This window comes from Sycon ciliatum, chromosome 2 (assembly GCF_964019385.1).
Source record: "Sycon ciliatum chromosome 2, ocSycCili1.1, whole genome shotgun sequence".
NCBI lineage: Eukaryota > Metazoa > Porifera > Calcarea > Leucosolenida > Sycettidae > Sycon > Sycon ciliatum.
In genome coordinates, this window is record NC_088644.1 from 1969530 (window position 1) to 1988612 (window position 19083).

Consider the following 19083-nt stretch of genomic DNA (forward strand, 5'->3'; position numbering starts at 1 on the left):
AACGTAATTACGTTAGTAAAAAACGTAGTCGATCTACGGAAAGTCTTACGTAAACTGCATGCGCATCTGTGTTCCGCCATACGGAGTTTTCAAATCACGTAGCTGCCCTTGGCAACTCTGAACGCGGCAGTGTACGACCAGATCGACCTGGGAAGAAAGTCATAAATTTGTACCCCAATCCACTTACGGACCAGCTACGTTATCAGAGCCCTATCTACGTACTCTCCGTAGACAACTTTCCGTAAGTGGAGTGCAAACTCGCGAATTCACGGGTTTTCCCCGCCCACTAACGTAATGTTGCTCAACTTTACGTAGTGCGGAACCTCTCTAATATGACACTGGATGCCGCGGCGATGGTCGGTTTCCTGGAGAAGACGCCTTCGTGGTTCACACCTCCGTCGCCTTTGCTCGCGAGTCTTCTTCATTACCATGGTTACGTCCCGTACCTTGGGTTTGTCAGTGAACTACATGTATGAAGAAAACATCTAATGACACTGAGAAAAGTACTTGTAACAGTCATCGCTTCCTTTTAACCTTTATAACTAATTCTTTTGATGTTGCACTCATTACCACAATACTGTTATACTTCCCAATCCATTGCTCCCAAAAATGGCAACTTTGTCCGGTACACCCTATCCTTGGTCATGTACATACAATTATCCCTTCACTGTGCATAGTTCGAAACTCGCCCCCCCCCCCCCCACACACACACAATCGTTGCCTCTTTCCTTTGTCATACCTCAACCATTCTATGCGGTGAACCCCTCGACTCGTGAGCCAGTCAAGTGAGAATTCAAGTCGGTAGGAAAACCGCGAGCTCCCATGTAGGGAGCAACACACACTTCCCCAACTATCGCCGAAGTCGAACAAACCTCTTCTTCACATTGTTGTCCCCAGCGCGGGCTTGCGAATTATATGGTTTGGAGGCAACAACGTTGTGAATGGCCAACGGTCCTCAGCGCTTGTTTAGCACCTCCATGAGCGACACTGACTCACACTGCTATCTGGTGTACACGAGGTGTGTGTTTGTCGCGCTGGAAACGGAGCGTCTCTGTAAGTAGTTTGTATCCCTGGTGATTTGTGTGACTGGAGAGCACTATACAATGTAAGTGGTGCTTTTCAGGCACAATCTTCCTCAGCCTACTCAAGCTCAACTGATGAGGTGTGAATTCCCCGAAACACTGTGTATTGAGCAGGGAGTGGTGCTTGCTTGCAGGTTTGCCCAGTGGACGGTTCGATGGACTTCTCGTGTGCTCTGGATGGCAGTCGTGAGTCAGTCAAGTGAGAATTCAAGCCGGCAGGAAAACCGCGACCTCCAATAACACACACTGCCCCAACTATCGCCGAAGTCGCACCAACCTCTTCTTCACATACTTGTAGTAAGTATGTTAGTTAAAGCAAAGGACCAAAGTGTTACACGTTATTCGTAGTTTTGTGTCCAACACTACCAGTTATGCATGTAAGCAAGATGTTGTGACGTCAGACTGAGGTGCAACAGCAAGCACAATATTGACTGATATAATGCTGACATTCAACGACCTGATGATAAGCTCTATCACGGATAACATGTAACAATTTGGTATTGTCTCTTAAATACATGTATAATCCTTGGCTCTCTATCCGAGTCTCACTTGTACAATTGTAATTATGTGTTTGACTTAATTATTTTCCATCCATAGTTACGTACGTTCACTGACATGACGATCATAACGAGAAAGCGGTTCTGAACACTTTCTCTTCTTTTATATGTACATTTCAGATTCACATTTCGCTCTCGTGTTCGTTACTATTGTTACAAAGCATGGTTACGGCACAATTAGCACTCCTGATTGCGCTATGGAAGTCAAATATTCCTGCATATCTCACTAGGCATGGGCTGTATTGATTACGTATACTTTCAGTGCTTATATTTGACACCAGACTTTTTAGGGATTCAATACATGCTTTGGCTACTCGTGATAAATCTAAAACCGCGTAAAAGTCCTACAACCTAGTACCTCGCTCTTTTTATCGGCTTGTATTTCCTATATTGACCTAGTACGAAGTCAATATTAGATTTACCTGACACGTCATTCTTTTCTTTCTTTTTAGTACAAGGATATGAAAGCGAATGACTCAAAGAGTGAGCATGTCAATGTTTGATCGCGAGCAAAACATTCTGACACTATACTCGTAGATCTACTCCTAAAAACTCACGTAAATGCAGTAGATCTACGTCCATGATCCAGCGTAAACTCTCCACACTCTCGCTAGCTCGAACGCAGTCGTCTTCTTCTCACGTTCGAGGCCTAAACTATCAACCAAAAAATCGGCGGCCCCCTACGCCCCCCCCCCCCCTCCCCCGCCACCACTATCTGGACCCGCCACTGAATCTGTGCACGTGGGATCTATACTACTATATCAGTACATGACGGACAGACTCAGTAGACTCTACTGACCATGCTGACAGTAGTTGTGTAGAGTTGGTTTGTTTGGGTTTGTTCGTATCGGTTTTGTTTCTTATTCGACGAACTGAAACTGTAAAAGACTAGATTGTAGACTCTACGTAGAGCGGCTACAAAGTAGGGCCCTAGGGCTAGGGACGAACGAAAAGAGGTCGAGTGCATGCTGAGTGTGGTTCGCTCGTTGCAAAATGTAGAATATATTTCACCGTGACTCTACCGAGCTAGGAAAGGAAGCATCAAAACGAGGGGAAATGGTCCAGGTGGGGTACGCCATTTACAGAGCAGCTAGCTAGCTGGACAGACGAATTCCCGGCAAGGATTTTGCCACAGGGAGCGATATTCGACGCTTTCGAGAAGGCCATTACCCCAAGCAACAGTCATCTTTGACGAGCTATCGAAGCCATGGTAGAGGCCATTGTACCCTCGTCAGGAGGCGCTCTGGCGGACTGCTCAAGAGCTGTTACTTCGAAGTACAGTACTAGTACTGTTAGAGACGACTTGGTCGCCAACCTCAATCCAGTCACGGTCGGCCGTTGCCGCAGCGGAAGCAGCGACCGCGCCCGCACTGGTCAGAGGAGCACACCCATGGCAGTCACGTCCACGGTCGATCGGTCCACCCCTCCAGCGCCAGAGTAGCCTGTAGGCAGTAGCACACACCGCGGCAATGCCAGCTGATGGCTGGGAGGTGCGGAGACGCCTGTGCGGACGGGGACCTTACCCACCGACCCGGAACCGGTGGGCGAAAGACGCAGGAGTTTCTCGACCAAGGAATGATGAAGATTGTTGACGGGATCCCTGGCCTGGGATGCAAAGAAAAAGCCGCCTGTTCTGCCTCATAATATTGCCGGTAAGACCTTCAATCATAGACGGGTTTACATACATGAAAGTACAGTCAGTCCTGTTCAGTGAAATTCGATCTAGCCAGTCAATGACACGCCTGACGCTTACATTGAGCAGCAGTGTACAGCGTTGGTTGATGTCATCCACATCACTGGACTGTATAACTCCAAACTCTGTGCCCTGTGTGTTGGTGTACTTCATAGCGGTGTATCATCTGCATGTGCATGTGGGATGTGGGCTAACATGATAACTGCATGTGTGTGTACCGCTTATCCACGGCTGCATGGCCAGCGCCCTGGGGCCGCTAGACGTGCGACCGGATTTCCGTTTCCACATCAGTAGATCTTTGCTTGTGAGCATGGGTTATCTGTTATGATCTGTTATGTTGATAGGTGACGTGTAAAGTAGTTGTTTGAAAGTCCACGCACGGGATATAGGCTCCTGCGGATTCTGCCGGCAGAACAATTGGCAGAATTCGGTACTTTTTCTGGCAGCCTGGCCATAGTGCCACAGCCTGGCTATAGTGCCACAGCCTGGCTATAGTGCCACAGCCTGGCTATAGTGCCACAGCCTGGCTATAGTGCCAGAGCCTGGCTATAGTGCCACAGCCTGGCTATAGTGACACAGCCTGGCTATAGTGTTACAGTCTGGCTATAGTGCTACAGCCTGGCTATAGTGCCACAGCCTGGCTATAGTGCTACAGCCTGGGTATAGTGCCACAGCCTGGCTATAGTGCTACAGCCTGGCTATAGTGCCACAGCCTGGCTATAGTGCCACAGCCTGGCTATAGTGACACAGCCTGGCTATAGTGCCACAGCCTGGCTATAGTGCTACAGTGTGAACATCTGGCTAGTGCTACAGCAGGTGCCACAGCCTGGTCACTAGATTGCATGCTCAGTGGCCCATTAACGATAGCAATCCTGTAATAGTGTACCGTATTGATGTTTCTGGGTGCCGTGTTATATCAATTGTGCCTAACTGATATTTGAAGTTGTCAGGCCAACTTGCCTTGGTTAGCTCCCTATTGAATCCACTGGACCTCCACATTTGTACCCCTTTTGCATTTGCCCTGACAACATCGTAACCGAGAACCCGTTTGCTGTTTGCAGGTGGCGTGTTTGGTCAGTTGTGCGTGCTTGAAGTTGCCATACTGTATCTTTTAGATATGGTGAGTCGATCTACTCGTTGTGACCTATCTCGGTTGTTAGAAACCATTTAGCATAGCTACGGGAATAGAGATATTGTGTCCAGTATTATATTGTTGTAACAGGGCAGTCCTCACAGTCTTATCATCTTGCAACAAGTTACCAGGTCCTTTGGTGTTCATGTAAGATTCTGGTAAATATTGCAAGGGAAGCTGCCTGGTGATATTCAGGTGGAAGAGAGTACCATCTGTCTGCAGCCAGGTAGGGTAAAGCATAGAAACCGTACCTTGAAATAGCGAGCATTCGGTTTGCATCCTTGAACACTTTGTTAGCACGCTGTTCACAGCCAAGATGCTGATTAACGAGTATGCCCAGGTAGCTCATGTAGGGGCCAGGGGATACAGAGGTGGTACAAGGATCGGTCAGGTTGGGAGGGATGTCGGCTGTCTTGCAGTGCACAATTAGACGCTGGATCTCATCAGGGTTCAGCAAGAGACCTGGTTCTGTGGCACCTTGTACTGCAACATGACTTTCCGCAAGTCTATTCTGCATGGTGGTAAGGCAGTGGCTTGATGTGTAAATTCTGATGTCGTCAGTATAGACGGTATGTCGGTCCTGCAAGCGCACGCGGGTGTGTGTTCGTGTGTATGTGTAGATGTGATGTTTTTTTACGTGTCGAGCTCCACTAAACATGGTAGCGGGGTCATCACTGTTCAATTCCGTTGGGTTCATCTATGTGTTGCTTCTTTTTGCAGGCCAGTTTCAGTCTTCATTAGTGCAAGACAGCTAGTAGAGGATGATAACCTCTAGTGGAGGATTGCCTGGACCTTGCCTGGTGTTACTACGTACGTCACTTGACTGTGTGTGACCATTAACAGTTCGTACACAGGTTGAAGCGCATTGTAAGCACATCCATTTCCGTCAGCGTACACACAGCACACTGGACAGCGGCAAGTAGATGATGAGAGCGGATAACTGAAGGTAAGGACAGCAGTGTTGTATTTTGTGGTGTTTTTTTGCTGTGTCTTTTAGGGGTGAAGGGGATGTTTAGGGTACCCGGGTACCAGCCCGTTACTCTCAGGGACCATTAGTAAAAGGGTACACGTTTGGATTTCGATGATCCAGTCAGTACGGAACAACACTGCTGGGATCGGGAATTCCAGGCGGGAGTCAAGTATTTACAACTCCACGCTGAATGAAAGATGTTGCGACATTCGATGTGCGACACTGACTCGCGCTGCTGCCTGGTGCTCACGAGGTGTTTGTTGCGCTGGAAGCGGAGTGTCGCTGTAAGTTGGTATCCCTGGTGATGTTTTTGGCTCAGAGAGCACTACATAATGCAGTGCTCTCGGAGCAGAAATTTCATTAGCCTACTCAAGCTCAACTGACGATTGGTGAATTCCCCGAAACACTGTGTATTGAGCAGAGAGCGGTGCTTTCTTGCAGGTTTGCCAAGTGGAGGTTCGACGGGCTTCTCGTGTGCTCTGGATGGCAGTCGGGAGTCAGTCAAGTGTCAAGTCAGTCAGCAGGAAGCGCGAGCTCCGACTTTCGGAGCAGACACTTTCTCCACGCAGGATGGATGTCTGCATTATTATCGCATTTTCGGCACTGTTTTTTGTCAGTGCTGTTGTTATACTGCTTTTTTAAGTGCTTTAGTTGCGATAGTGTTTGTGGAGCAGCAGCAGCAGCAGCAGCATTGGTGCCAGTGTCGTTCTCATGTTTGCTGTCGACCATACCAAGTGAACTCATGCAGCCACGGGCCACCATGACATGTTGCTTGCATGGTGTGGGTGCCGCTCTGTGAAAAAAGAACTTTGGTTATAAAGAATAGACTCGGATGGAGAGCCAAGGATAAATTTATAGAAAAGAAAAAAAGACCAAGTAACTACAAGTTACGCTATAATGTCCACTAACACCACCAGTTACTAAACAATCAGCTCATGCGATAACATTGCACGACACTGACCGACGGTACTGATGTTCTACAACTAATGGGCTAACAGCTCTAGCACATCTTGGATGTGCAATCCAACAGCCGTGCAATGTTATCGCATGAGCTGATTGTTTAGTAATTGGTGGTGTTAGTGGACATTATAGCGTAACTTGTAGTGCCTTGGTCCTTTTTCTTTTCTATAGATTATAAAGAACTTTGGTTATAAAGAACTTTGGTTATAAAGAACTTTGGTTATAAAGATCTACCATGTAAAGTTCATTCACCGTCCGTAGAGGGCTCAGTTTATTTTGGAACATTGTTCAATTTGTATCACGATCAGTCACCACCTCCACCACACCAAGGTCGTTGACGCTGCAAATTCTATTGAAAAGAAATGAAATCTCCAAATTTTCGCCCTTGGGGCTTCATCAGGGAGTAAAATAATAATGAAATGAAACTGGCTCTGTAGCCTCCGTGTTCTAAAAAAATGTTCAATTTTCGTCTGATAATCGACTCAGTTCGTGAAACTCAGAGTTATGGAAAGCAACCGCTCGTTATTCTAAAAACTCGGATGTTGAGCCAATAGTAATATGTTCCTCATTGGAACTTTCCTCACATGAGCCTTCCCAGTTGGAAGGTTGTTGGACCTAGGTGTCAGGTAGTCAAATGTCTCAACATCCTTGTCAGTTTTTTTGCCTCGTTGTCGCACTATCTGACTGTATATTATCTCGTTACCTTGGTGGACTAAGTTCGTCTAAGTTCGTCTTGGTGGACTGTTAATCTTAACTAGTAACTTATTGGTCATTTGCTCGTTATTCTCTCTGTGTTATAAAGAGCTATTTTCCTGGCCACTGGTGTTTGGTTTATCAGGAGTTGACTGTATCCGCATGTAAACATTGAATCAAAATAAGTGCATTCAATTAACAGTACATCTAATCAAAGATAGAGATATGGGTGCGGGAGATAGGAACTGTGTGTGCGCAGCCTTCGGCGGCGTATCCCACCTTTACCTTGGTATTGTGAGGTAAATGGACCTTCTGTTGTCGAAGTATGAATACTAGTGTGGAAAGGAATAATCGAACAATCGAAACACTTAGAATATTCGTGCTGGGAACGAATCATCGAACAATATTTGGAAATGGCAGAAATCGGAAAGTATCGTGCAGTGTACACCAGGCTTCTTGCGAGGTCAAAACATGAGGGCGGGCAGGGGGGACATGGGGGGGGGGGCAGGGGAGGGGGGACAGGGGGGCAGGGGAAACAGGTACCCTGTAGCCCATTTTCCATTTTCCAAAATTGTAACACGAAAATCAACAAATGAGTAGGTGGGGTGGGGGGCGGACGGCAATCACTTTTGCACAGGGGGCGCTCAATCAGAGTGTGTGTGTGGGGGGGGGGGGGGATGCGCTGCGCCCCCTACCCTCTTTTGGCTAGAGCTCTGTGGACATGCAGCTACATGCATGAGTTGAGTTCATCATGAATGCAGATGTTATCCCCGTGCGCCTCCAGGGCACTTTGATGTAGGAAACACTGTAACTGATATCCCACAGGAATGCAATGTTATGTAGAAAATGGAGAAGTGGCTCCTCAGGGCTAAAACACATTTCGGCCGCATTATAATTTCAGCCTTTAGGCGGGACCAAAAAAATAGAGATTCCCGGGCCCTCCCGCACCAAATTCTGGCCAAAGCCAATTTCTTAAAAAAAATAACAGTTCATATACATGTCCATATACAGTACTGATCGTGTGAGTAGGTCTGTGACATGGAGTATTCTTTTATTTATAGTGGAGAAAACCAAAACAGGAAGCTGCCTGATAACGATGGACCCACTGTGTAGGGTGGAGGAGGGGGAGACATGGCTAATGGTAAATAGTGGCGGCGAAATAGAGCAGTTCCAGCACAGCTACGGAAACATGGGCGTAAAGCTAAAAGCAGGCAAGAATGTGTTGCAAAGCGCTTGACTTGAAGGCGGCCAGTTTGGTGGCGCCTCGGATATCCGCATGGAGGGAATTCCAGAGAACTGCGCCAGCATGTGGGGGGGGGGGGGGAGTCACACAAACCCGGGCTTATACGACTCCCTGATGTACAGATTAGGGCCATCGTTGGCCGAAATACAGAAAACTGAAGGAGTAAACCGCGTACCTGTTTTCTGTGAAAAGAATGAATACAAATTACCAGAAAATACTGTAAAAAAAATTCAGAATGGCATGCATACATACATAGGAAAAAAAAAATAAAAAATAAAAAATTCGCCCGGCCGCACCAATTTCACATGGATCCTGCCCGGGAATCTGGATTTTATTTTGGTCTCGCCTTACAGCTGCCAAACTCGGCCAGAGGGATGACTCAGGCGGCCCGTGCACCGGACGATATGGTCGTGGACGTCGTAACTACAGCGGAGCTATGCTAGCGGATTTCTGCGAGTCGTTTGGTCTCTTTGCATGTAACACTGCCTTTCAACATCCAGCTAGGCATCTGACAACCTGGACAGGTTGGAGGCACAACCCAAACGGCGGTTGCTCTATCCCTATATACAATCAAATAGATTTCATTTTGAGTAGCAGCAACCAGAAGCAGATTTTCACAGATGCCCGATCCTATGCTGGGACACTGGTGAAATCAGACGATCGGCTCGTTGTCGCACGCGCCCGTCTGAGCAGGATCTATGGTCTGTGGGCACATAACAACAACAAAAAAAGAACCGCGAAAGCTCAGAAGTTTCAGGTTCATAGATTGAGCGAGCACACCTGCCGGCAAAACTTCCAGTCCCAACTCACCCATCGGATCGCCAACGGCGCAGTAGACACATCCACACCGGAAGCACACTGGACATCGATCTCGTCTTTCATCCAGCAAACGGCAAAGAATACCATTGGACTGGCACAGCCCCCAAAGAAGCAACAGCGTTTCATGGATGATCAGCTACATTCCTGGTCGGAAGAGAAAAAACGGTTACGACTGCTGATAACTACAAGTAGGGATCCACAGCAAGTGGCTGATCTGAAGCATCGGCGGAACACCCTCTCACACCGAATCCGGCTGCGAGCAAAGGAACTAGCATCGAATGAGCTGGACGCTCGGGCGAGGGAAGTAGAAGCAAAGAAGGATACAGCACAGATGTTTCATGCAGTCCATCTACTCCAGCGACAAAAACAACAGCCTATCACTGTGCATGATGAAGCGGGTAGACAAGTAATACAGCCAGTCTCAGTAGCCATCCAAATCACCGACCACTTTTCTAAGCTGTACACACCGGAGCCTGGTGCACTGTTGCTGCGGCGACCGGGCCTTGCCGACCAGGATTGCGCTATTCAGTACCGCCGGCTTGAGCGGCCCATTTCTGAGGCAGAGGTGACACAGGCAGCTGGAAAGTTGAACAATGGCAGGTCAAGTGGCCCAGATAACATGCCAGGGGAGCTGCTAAAGTACTCACCTGCCCTCGTCTACTCCAATATCGCCCAGGTCCTCAACTCTGCCATCGAGACAGGCCTGCCCCTGAACAGCATCGGTAGTGGGTCGCTTATTCCGTTACAAAAGCCTGGCAAATCAATCGCTCACCTACGCCCCGTGGTTTTACTCACAGCGCTCAGGAAGATTCTATCATTGATTGTGCTGCGGAGGATAACAAGGACGTCAACAACTTCGTTGCACACACACAGAGTGGTTTCCGCCCCAGCAGGAAGCACCACAGATGTTGTGTGGTCATACCGATGGTTGGCGGCTCGATGCCAACGTTATCGTTGTGTGCTGGATATCCTAGGCATTGATATGTCAAAAGCGTTTGACTGTATAAGCAGGCCACGGCTCATCTCGGTGCTGGGATCGTTCTTGCAGCCGGATGAAATCCGAATGATCAGTTACCTCCTCCAGGACACCGTACTGCGGGTTGTACTCCATCCGCTAAGGGCCCGTCATTCCCCACTCTCCGCGGCACACCCCAAGGTGACTCGTTGTCTCCTGTTCTTTTCATTGTGTACCTTGAGGGTGCGCTGCGTGATGTCCGGCCTCTTCTTCTACCACGTCCCCCTGCCGATATCTCCCTGGGGTTACCAACTGAAACTGCCTACGCCGACGATGTGGATTTCGTGACTACTGATGGTGAGAGGCTGAGGACCCTCCTTCCAACCATATCCAACAAGCTCCTCGAATGGGATTTGAAAGTGAATGAGACCAAAACAGAGCACACGCACATCGAACGGCACACTGATCGCATCGAGGAGGAGTGGCGAACCACCAAGAAACTCGGGTCCCTATTAGGTGATGCCGAGGATATGCTACGGCGACAGCAACTGGCAACTGTTGCCTTTGGTAAACTCTGGACGCTGTGGATCCGTAGGTCGCTAGTTTCGGAGGATCTCCGCATCCGGCTCTATAATGCCCTTTGTACTCCCTGTACTCTGCTACAATTGTGCAACATGGGCACCAACGAAACAGCAGCTGAGCCGTATTGAGGCCTTCCACCGAAAACAGCTGCGGGCGCTAATCGGCATTGTGTTCCCGAATCGGATTAGGAACGAGAGGCTCTATGAGCGTACCGGCGCGGTTCCTCTCGGCATTATAATCTTGAGAGCTAGGTGGAGGCTCTTTGGGCACGTCCTCCGGCTCCCGGCTGACTCCCCACCATCCCTGGCCATGGGAGCGTACTTCGCAGAGCCTCGCCCAGCGGGCTGGAGGGGAAGACCAAGACACACACTACCAACGCTACTACAAGATGATGCCAAGCGGATTGGACTTTCCTTGTCAAGCAAAGTCGATCTGGAGGCGTTCCGTGCCCTTGCTGCTGACCGAAGCGGTGGGTGGGCATCTGTGCCCGAGTGGTGTCGGGCACCTAGTTTTTGTCTTCTTTTCGCATATTTCTTCTTTTTCTGAAACTGTATGGTCTTTTGTATCTATTCGAAGTGGCTTATGCGAACATTTTTGGCTGGTTTGCATGATTTGCATGCCCATTAATGCAGCTGCAGGCCATGCTGATGTCTACGCGAACAAGCACATAATAATAATAATAAATTACAGCTGCTGCCGATACACTGTCACACTGAACCTTGCAAAACAATATTTTGGCCAAAACTGCCCAGGGTGAGAATAGCCGAAACTTAAAATACAGTATATGCCGTATTTTTGTTGTCTTACAGTACTCCGTTACATTTCGTTCTCCGACCATGGTGATTGGTTACCATGGTGACTGGTTCTTCTCTTTGAAGTGCTATGTGTTGTGGGTCTTTTGTGTACTTCGCATCTCTTCGCCAGTGGTTTGTTAGGTTATTATTATTAGACACAATCTCATAGCATGTGACAAGCATAGCTAATGCAGGGACAGAATCCCTGAGACAAGGGCGTTGAGCCAGCCACGGCAATAGTAAGCTAGGAAAACAAAGCAAATATTAATTAAAGCAAAAAAATGAATGGAAAATTACAAAGAAAACGATTAACGGAAGTGAGCACAATCAAAATTCGTGCATCACCCAGGTATTCGAGAATGTTCTTCGATAATAATTATTACGTCTAGTTCAGTCAGGTTCAAGTTAGTTACAAGGAGGAAGGGGGGGGGGGGTATCGAAGTGACATACGTTCAGAAAGAGAGAAGGAAGAAGCACTTTGATGCAGGAAACACTGTAACTGATATCCCACAGGAATGCAATGTTATGTAGAAAATGGAGAAGTGGCTTGTGCATGGCCCTACAGGCACACCCAGTTTCTTGACTGGTCCGCTGCCAAGGGAAATTTACGGCTCGGTGTCATGAGCATTTCACTTTGGTTCAGTGTTGTTGCCTTCAATTTAGGGATTGTGTTCGGGAATGTAGTCTTATTCTCTTGTCTCCTGAAAGAGAAGGACAGTTCCTTTTGCTTGTGTGTATGCGTGTTTTGTGTGTTGTGTGTGTGTGTGTGTGTGTGTGTGTGTGTGTGTGTGTGTGTGTGTGTGTGTGTGTGTGAGTGTGAGTGTGTGAGTGTGTGGATGTGTGAGGAACGTTATGTGTGTATGTATTTTTGTGCGTGTTTGTGGGAGTGTGTGTATGTGAGTGTATGTGTGAGTGTATGCGTGTATATGTGTGCGTGATAGGTAGATATTTCGTTCTGGTTGGCATCAAGTTGCCTGTCCGCGTGAAAAGCTCGCTGTGTTAATCACGGTTCGAGTAATCCGCCTTTGTTGTTCTGAGGCGATTAACATACATTATGTTTTGTTGTCCACCAGATATCACTGCGATCAGTTCAAACCCCTGTCACTCTGAGCTCTCCTGATGAGACCTAACAAGGTGGAAACGCCTAGCTGTCTGGAGACTGAGTTCGACACACCTGTAGTGATAGCACATGCCAGCTGCTATTCGGCCTTATCTGGAGGTTACGGGAGAAAGGTACGTGTTGGGGTCACAATGATAATCTCTCCCGGGGAAAACTGCGGAAGAAAAGCTCAACATTTGCGGCACAATTTGAGGTCAATATAGGCAAAATTCGCGGCAAAATTGCGAAGAATTTGCGACAGTTTCTGGTAAATTTGCAAGTGGATTGGCAAGTATACTGGTCTGCCTGCTAGAAAACTGCTTTGTACCTAGTATCTTTAATCAAAGAAGAGTGTGTGCCATGTCTAAACAGTATGCTATGCCTATAGAGCGCCCTACACATACGCGGGAGTACCAGTATGTGATGTGAACGGCTCACAACCCAACACTGGTGTGTAGCAAAACGAAAAGTTCGAGAATCCCGGGGAAATTCACGGAAACGCAGTGTTGAAAAAATTGCCGAATTTGCAGAAAAAGCGCAGCCGCGGAATCGCGATTTTCTCCGGAAACAGAATAATGGTGATTTCCTCCAGTGTTCTGGCCTTTTGCTCGTGATGTCGAAACTTGGGCAAGTGCTTTCTTCTTTCTTTATTGGTATCAGTCAGGCCTGTCACTGGGTGAGTGAACAGAGTGTGTGTATGCGTGTGTTTGAAGATATGTTTGGCATTGCTCTTCAACCACTCCAGCCAGCAGACATCAGCTATGGAAGGCACATCGAACAAGGCTTTTTCTAGCCGGCTGACTCCCCCTTGTATGTGCCAGTGTATGTTTGTGTGTGTGTGTGCGTGCGTGCGTGTGCGTGCATGTGATGGTGTGATAATGACACAATCTACCTAATTCTTGACATTTGCAGTCAGAATTTCACATTCTTACTTCCTATTCAGGCAGAGTCGATAGGATGGAATCTGGCAACATTATTTATCAACTCCACACCTGGCTAGGCCGCTATCCAGTAATACAGGAATCTGAAGGGTGATTGAGCGGTGATAAATAAGCATAGACTGGCACAGGGTTATCAAGGACAGGAGGATGAAAGTAGTCACTGCCAGTGTGTTGATGTGTGGTGTTTGGGCTATTGTTCCCCCTGTCTTATCCACTGACAAACTTGAAAGCTGACCAAAGCAAAAGAATCCTCATCAAGTAGCAGGTGCTTGTGGTCTGGTCTGGAAGAGGGTGTGAGAAATCGTCTTTATCATTCTTTACATTCAGTGGCTTATGGAAGAGATTCGTGTCAGTTACTCAGTGAGGGGGCCTGCGGGAGGATCTGATCAATCCTTTACACAAGCACTTGTTGCTGATTGTTGGAAGCACAGCAGGATACCTTATCTATGGAAGTCCTTTGCTGTGTGAATGTGTACATGTATATATGTGTGTATGTGTGTGTGTGTGTGTGTGTGTGTGTGTGTGTGCGTGTGCACTGTTTGGGAATCCCTGTCTTGACCTAGCTATAGTCCATGGCTCTTTCTGATGTGTATAATGTACATGGGTGCAAGCTGTTGTGTGTGTGTGTTGGGGTTTGTTGATGTAGTCACAAGTTATCTTTCTGAGGGCATAAAACCTACGGATGCCTTCACACCACTCTGGTCTAGGTTTGCTAGTGCCTCTGTTTAAGTTCTATCTTTGTAATAGACTAATGGTACGCCGTGGTGGTGTACAGGGGATGGTACATGGGCTAGTGGGATGCGGGTGTACTGAGCAGAGTTCCTGCTAGTACTTGCTGTTCTCCATATGTGGTGGTGGTTGAGAAAGTTTCAGGTTCGCTGCCGTCCGTGTTGTGTGTGTGTGTGTGTGTGTGTGTGTGTGCAAACATCTGCAGATATATGCAAGGGGGTTACATGCACATGTATATCCACGAGTCTGGGAACTCAAGTCTTAGGGGGGGGGGGGGGCACATGTATGTATGTACATGTATGTGTGTGTATGTGTGTGTGTTTTTGTGTTAGGGGTGAAACGGTTCGGGTAAGGAATCGGTTTTGGAATTGCCAGCTGAAAAGAATCGGGTACCGGTTCAATCAAATTTCGAACCGTAACTCGAAAAATCTCGTTCTCTTACAAATACATGTACACGTCGAGTCTACTCAAGATTTAAATGTCTTACCTTACGATCACCGCCCTTCCAAATGGTACTCCTAGTCATTATCTTCTTCGCACTTGGACTCTCCGATGTCTCATTCTTGCTCGTAAAGATGTTTTCTAAAAAATAATTGTTACGAACGCGTTTTGTCGGTCTGGAGAAAAGAGTGCATGGAACCGATACCTGAACCGTTGAAAACTATGCTGGTATTAGGGTACCCGAACATGGAACCATTTCACTCCTAGTTTATGTGCGTATGTGTACATGTGCTGGACTTGCAGTACCGAATTTTGCGGAGTATTACTATAAGCCATAGTCCCCTTTTTTTGCCACGAAATACAGACATCTATCCTATTATCACCGTTAATTTGATCATAGGAGTATAAGCGGAACTCACCTTTTTGGGGTGAATTTTGAGTGTTCAAAGTGCGGCATAATACTCTGGAAATTACGGTAGATTCTCCATGTACCCTAAAGATAGGGTTACACATTTGCACACACACATCCACACACGAAAACAGACAGACACGCATGCACACACACGCACACACAGACACACGTACACACACACACACAAACACACACACACACACACACACACACACAGAAACACACACACACACACACACACACATATGCCAGGTACCTGTACTGCTAGTTGGGAGTGTGTATATTCAACATGACTGCATGGTCTATGTACATACATGCACACTGTATATAAGGTATGCTGTGTTATGGTCATTAGCCGGCAAGTGGTAGAAGTATGCCTAGAATAGCACCCATGAACTTGAGCAAACTGCACAGCATCTTGGCCTTCTCTCACTGCCTCGTATTGGCTAGTTGTAATTGAATTAGACGTAAGGGAGAAATGTCTCTATGCTGGTCATGTGATCCAGTAGCAGATGGAGATGAAGTTGTTTTGCCTTAGGGTCTATGTATCAGCAATTGCTGACAGCTGGTGTTATGGGCATGCATGTTTCTGTGGAGTGGCTGTACTGGTAACTAAACAAAGTGTGATGCTACAGAATACACTACAGGCAGTGCTGTATTCCTGACCGTAGTAGTGTTAGAGTGTGCTTGCTGGTTATCTAGCCAGAGGGAAACATCCCTGAACGTGTAAGACACATACGTTGCTGCGCATCGTTAATAAAATTAATAATAATGACTCTTTATAGACAGGGACGGAAAGTTCTCAGTTTGTCTTGTCTCCATGTGTTATGTCACCTTATCCTGTTGTCCTTACCAGTACATTGTTGTATTGGTCACATTCGCATCGGTTAGTGTCGCCTGCTTGCTCTGCGATTAGAACATAATAATAATAATAAAAAAGTTAGAACGACAAGTGCCAATGGCATGGTACTGCTGTTGCTTGCCTGTTGTTGGTAGAGTGCACAACTCACTGTGACTGACTGCAATGACACTCATGTCCTAGTAGGCTTGTGGCTGATCAATGGAAGAGGAAGAGTATTGGACTTAGAGCGGCCAGTACCGGAATTTCCGGAGTGTAAGCCGCACTCTAGACGCCAAGAAGTCATACCAAAAAAGTCGATACACGGTACGACGTTTACTACAATGATCACGTTAACCATGATGAATAGGTTAATTAGACTGGGGTGGAGAGCCGAGTATTTATTATTTATAAGAAGAATTGAGGACCAAGGAACTACAAGTTAAGCGGGACTCACAGAAGCTATTTTGCGATGCGACATGCGATACAACAGTCGAGAAACCGGGAAATCCCCAAATCGCAGCCATCTCACACCCCACGCAACTGGGCCATCGCAGAAGTTGAGCTTGGCTCAACTTTTGCGATGCGACAAGCGATTTGGCGTACGATTTTGACCTTTTCTACAGCAAAGTTGTGCAAAGGTTCAATAGTTGCCTATAAATGTGTACAAGTTGTACCAAACCACGCGGATACCGTGGTGACATACCCACCTGCATTGAACTTCGCGCCAAATCAGCAAGGCGTTGTCGCATCGCTGACTTCTTCTGTGAATGGTATTTCGCGAGTTCGCATCGCACGCGTCCGTCGCAGATCACGTCGCACCTCGTGTCGCATCGCAAAAAAGCTTCTGTGAATCCCGCTTAACGCTATAATGTCCACTAGTACCACCAGTTACTTTTCAATCAGCTCATGCGATAACATTGCACAACACTGACCAACGATACTGACGTTCTACATCTTGCTGTAGGTGATTGCCAGTTAGGTGTAGAACGTCAGTATCGTTGGTCAGTGTCGACCAAAATTAGCGCATGAGCTGATTGTACAGTAACTGATGGTGTTAGTGGATATCATAGCGTAATTTGTAGTTCCTTGGTCCTCAGTTCTTCTTTACGAATAGGGTACTTCTCTGTATTTCGTGGCGAAAAGTCTGGGTGCAGTTCATACTCCAGTGCGGCTTATACGCCGGAAAATCCGGTACACGTAATTGATGGGACGCAGCAGTATCCCCTCCCCCTCCCCCCTCCCCAGATTCTATTGGGTAATGTGTGTCGTTTCATCTCACCACCACCGGAGCACTATTGTCATACTGTACACTTACATTCAGCATATTCAATCTGCACTCCTTTGCTTTGCAGCGCTATTCCTCTGCTTTCACTTTTCAAACGTGGGCCTGTCTCCAATGTTCACGTTTTGAATTCTGACAACATTCTGCTGATGTCGCTACACTTTTGCAATCTGTGAACGCATCGTCTTATCACACTTGGACTGTCGTTTGAATGTTGTCCTTCTAACCGAACTCGACTATCGTCTTCTTATTGGGCTGTTGTCTTTCTCTGAAAATAGTCCTTGTCTTCTCTATCCACCGCTTCATCTCCTGTTCACGAATGTGACGGGTGCTTGGGTTGTTGTGACGTGTGTCAGTACATATGTCTGTGGGAACAGGTGGCTTGGCCTACTGCCGTGGTGGACTGGGCCTTCCGGTTTCGTCCACATGCACGTACGCGGCTGGTTTCGCTCAGATTCTGCATTGCCCGTGAACATATAATTATGTGCGAAAATGTGTGTGTACGTGTGCACGAGTGTGTGTGTGTGACGTGAGTGCATGTGTGTGTGAGTGAGTGTGTGTGTACATGTGTGTGTGTGTGCTTGTGTGTGTGTGTGTGTGTGTGTGTGTGTGTGTGTGTGTGTGTGTGTGTGTGTGTGTGGTGTGTGTGTGTGTGAGTGAGTGCATGTGTGTATGTGTGTACCTGTGTTGGGCATGAGCATACTTCTAACCATACTGCTTGTCCGTAGAACGGAAAAAGAATTCCTCATTTTAGAACAGTGTGACCTAACTGACTCTAAGTTCTCCATGCACGATCCTTTGTATATCCTTGTCCAGGTGTTCTCCTGCAGTGTTACTCCAGCAGGACTGGCTGCTAGTAGCTGATGTCAAGAAACTGACACTGGCTTCTAATGGGAGATTGAGAAAGTCAATTCTGAAGTGCTCATTTCGAGATCGCTTCCGTGTGCCACCACACGCTCTGTCTGCGGGAAAAATGGTAGTGTACCGTATCCATAGGTGTGTGCGTGTGTATGCGTGTGCGTGTATGTGTATGTGTATGCGTGTGTATGTGTGTGCGTGTCTAAATACTTGTGTATATGTGTGTGTGTTTGGGTGGCGGGGTGGCTGGCAAATGTCCACTACTCTGGGCAGTGACACGTTGCTTATCTGGTGCTGGCCAAAAAACACCTGAAATATCCACATGATTTGTGGAATTCTGGCTATTGTACCTACACGGCCTACAGTAGGAATACTAGCGTGTTAGGCTGCATCACACCCAGTCACAGTGTGTTGAGTTAGTCGACTATCATTATGATGTCTTTAAGCTTTGCTACTGTCAACAGTTATGGCTCAAGGCTTCTTTGGGCTCAGTTGCCAGGCGTCATACCTGTAGATGCTTGGTATGGACACTTAAGTAGGCACACTAGAATACAGAGATATAGCGGGACAGTATAGAGGTAAATGTATAGCGGGACACGCAAGGGGACAGACCTTTGCCTTGAATCACCTTGAAACAAGTCGGGAGTGCGTTCTTGAATTTGTCTGCATGGGGTCTGGTTGATCTGGGTGGCAGGCAAGGTTGACCAGGGCACTCCATGCTTAGTTTCAAATATAAGCCCAAATACAAGATTGCAAGTTGAGGACAACCCGCTGAAATCAAATGTTGCTGCCTTTGTGTTCTTGATGTCCGGACTTGATTGTGCTTGATATGTCAATAGCCAACATGCTGAGTTAACCTGACCAAGTCATTTCCAATACACAAGCTTTTACAAAAATTAAAGAATTCAGTGTATCTTTGCAGGACCCAGCTGGATATTGCCCTGGGCTCCCACAGGGAACAACAGGGAACTACAGGACGTGTACATGTAGTTAGCTGTGA

The 19083-nt window shown here is 47.2% G+C and overlaps 1 long non-coding RNA gene across 1 annotated transcript; it reads left to right on the plus strand.

Moving 5' to 3' along the window:
- The first annotated feature begins 3089 nt into the window (after window positions 1–3089).
- LOC135810701 (uncharacterized) lies at window positions 3090–12701 on the plus strand. Its single transcript, XR_010552333.1, has 3 exons — window positions 3090–3291; window positions 5185–5410; window positions 12554–12701. It is a non-coding gene; the product is annotated as an uncharacterized LOC135810701 (long non-coding RNA).
- The last annotated feature ends 6382 nt before the right edge of the window (window positions 12702–19083 follow it).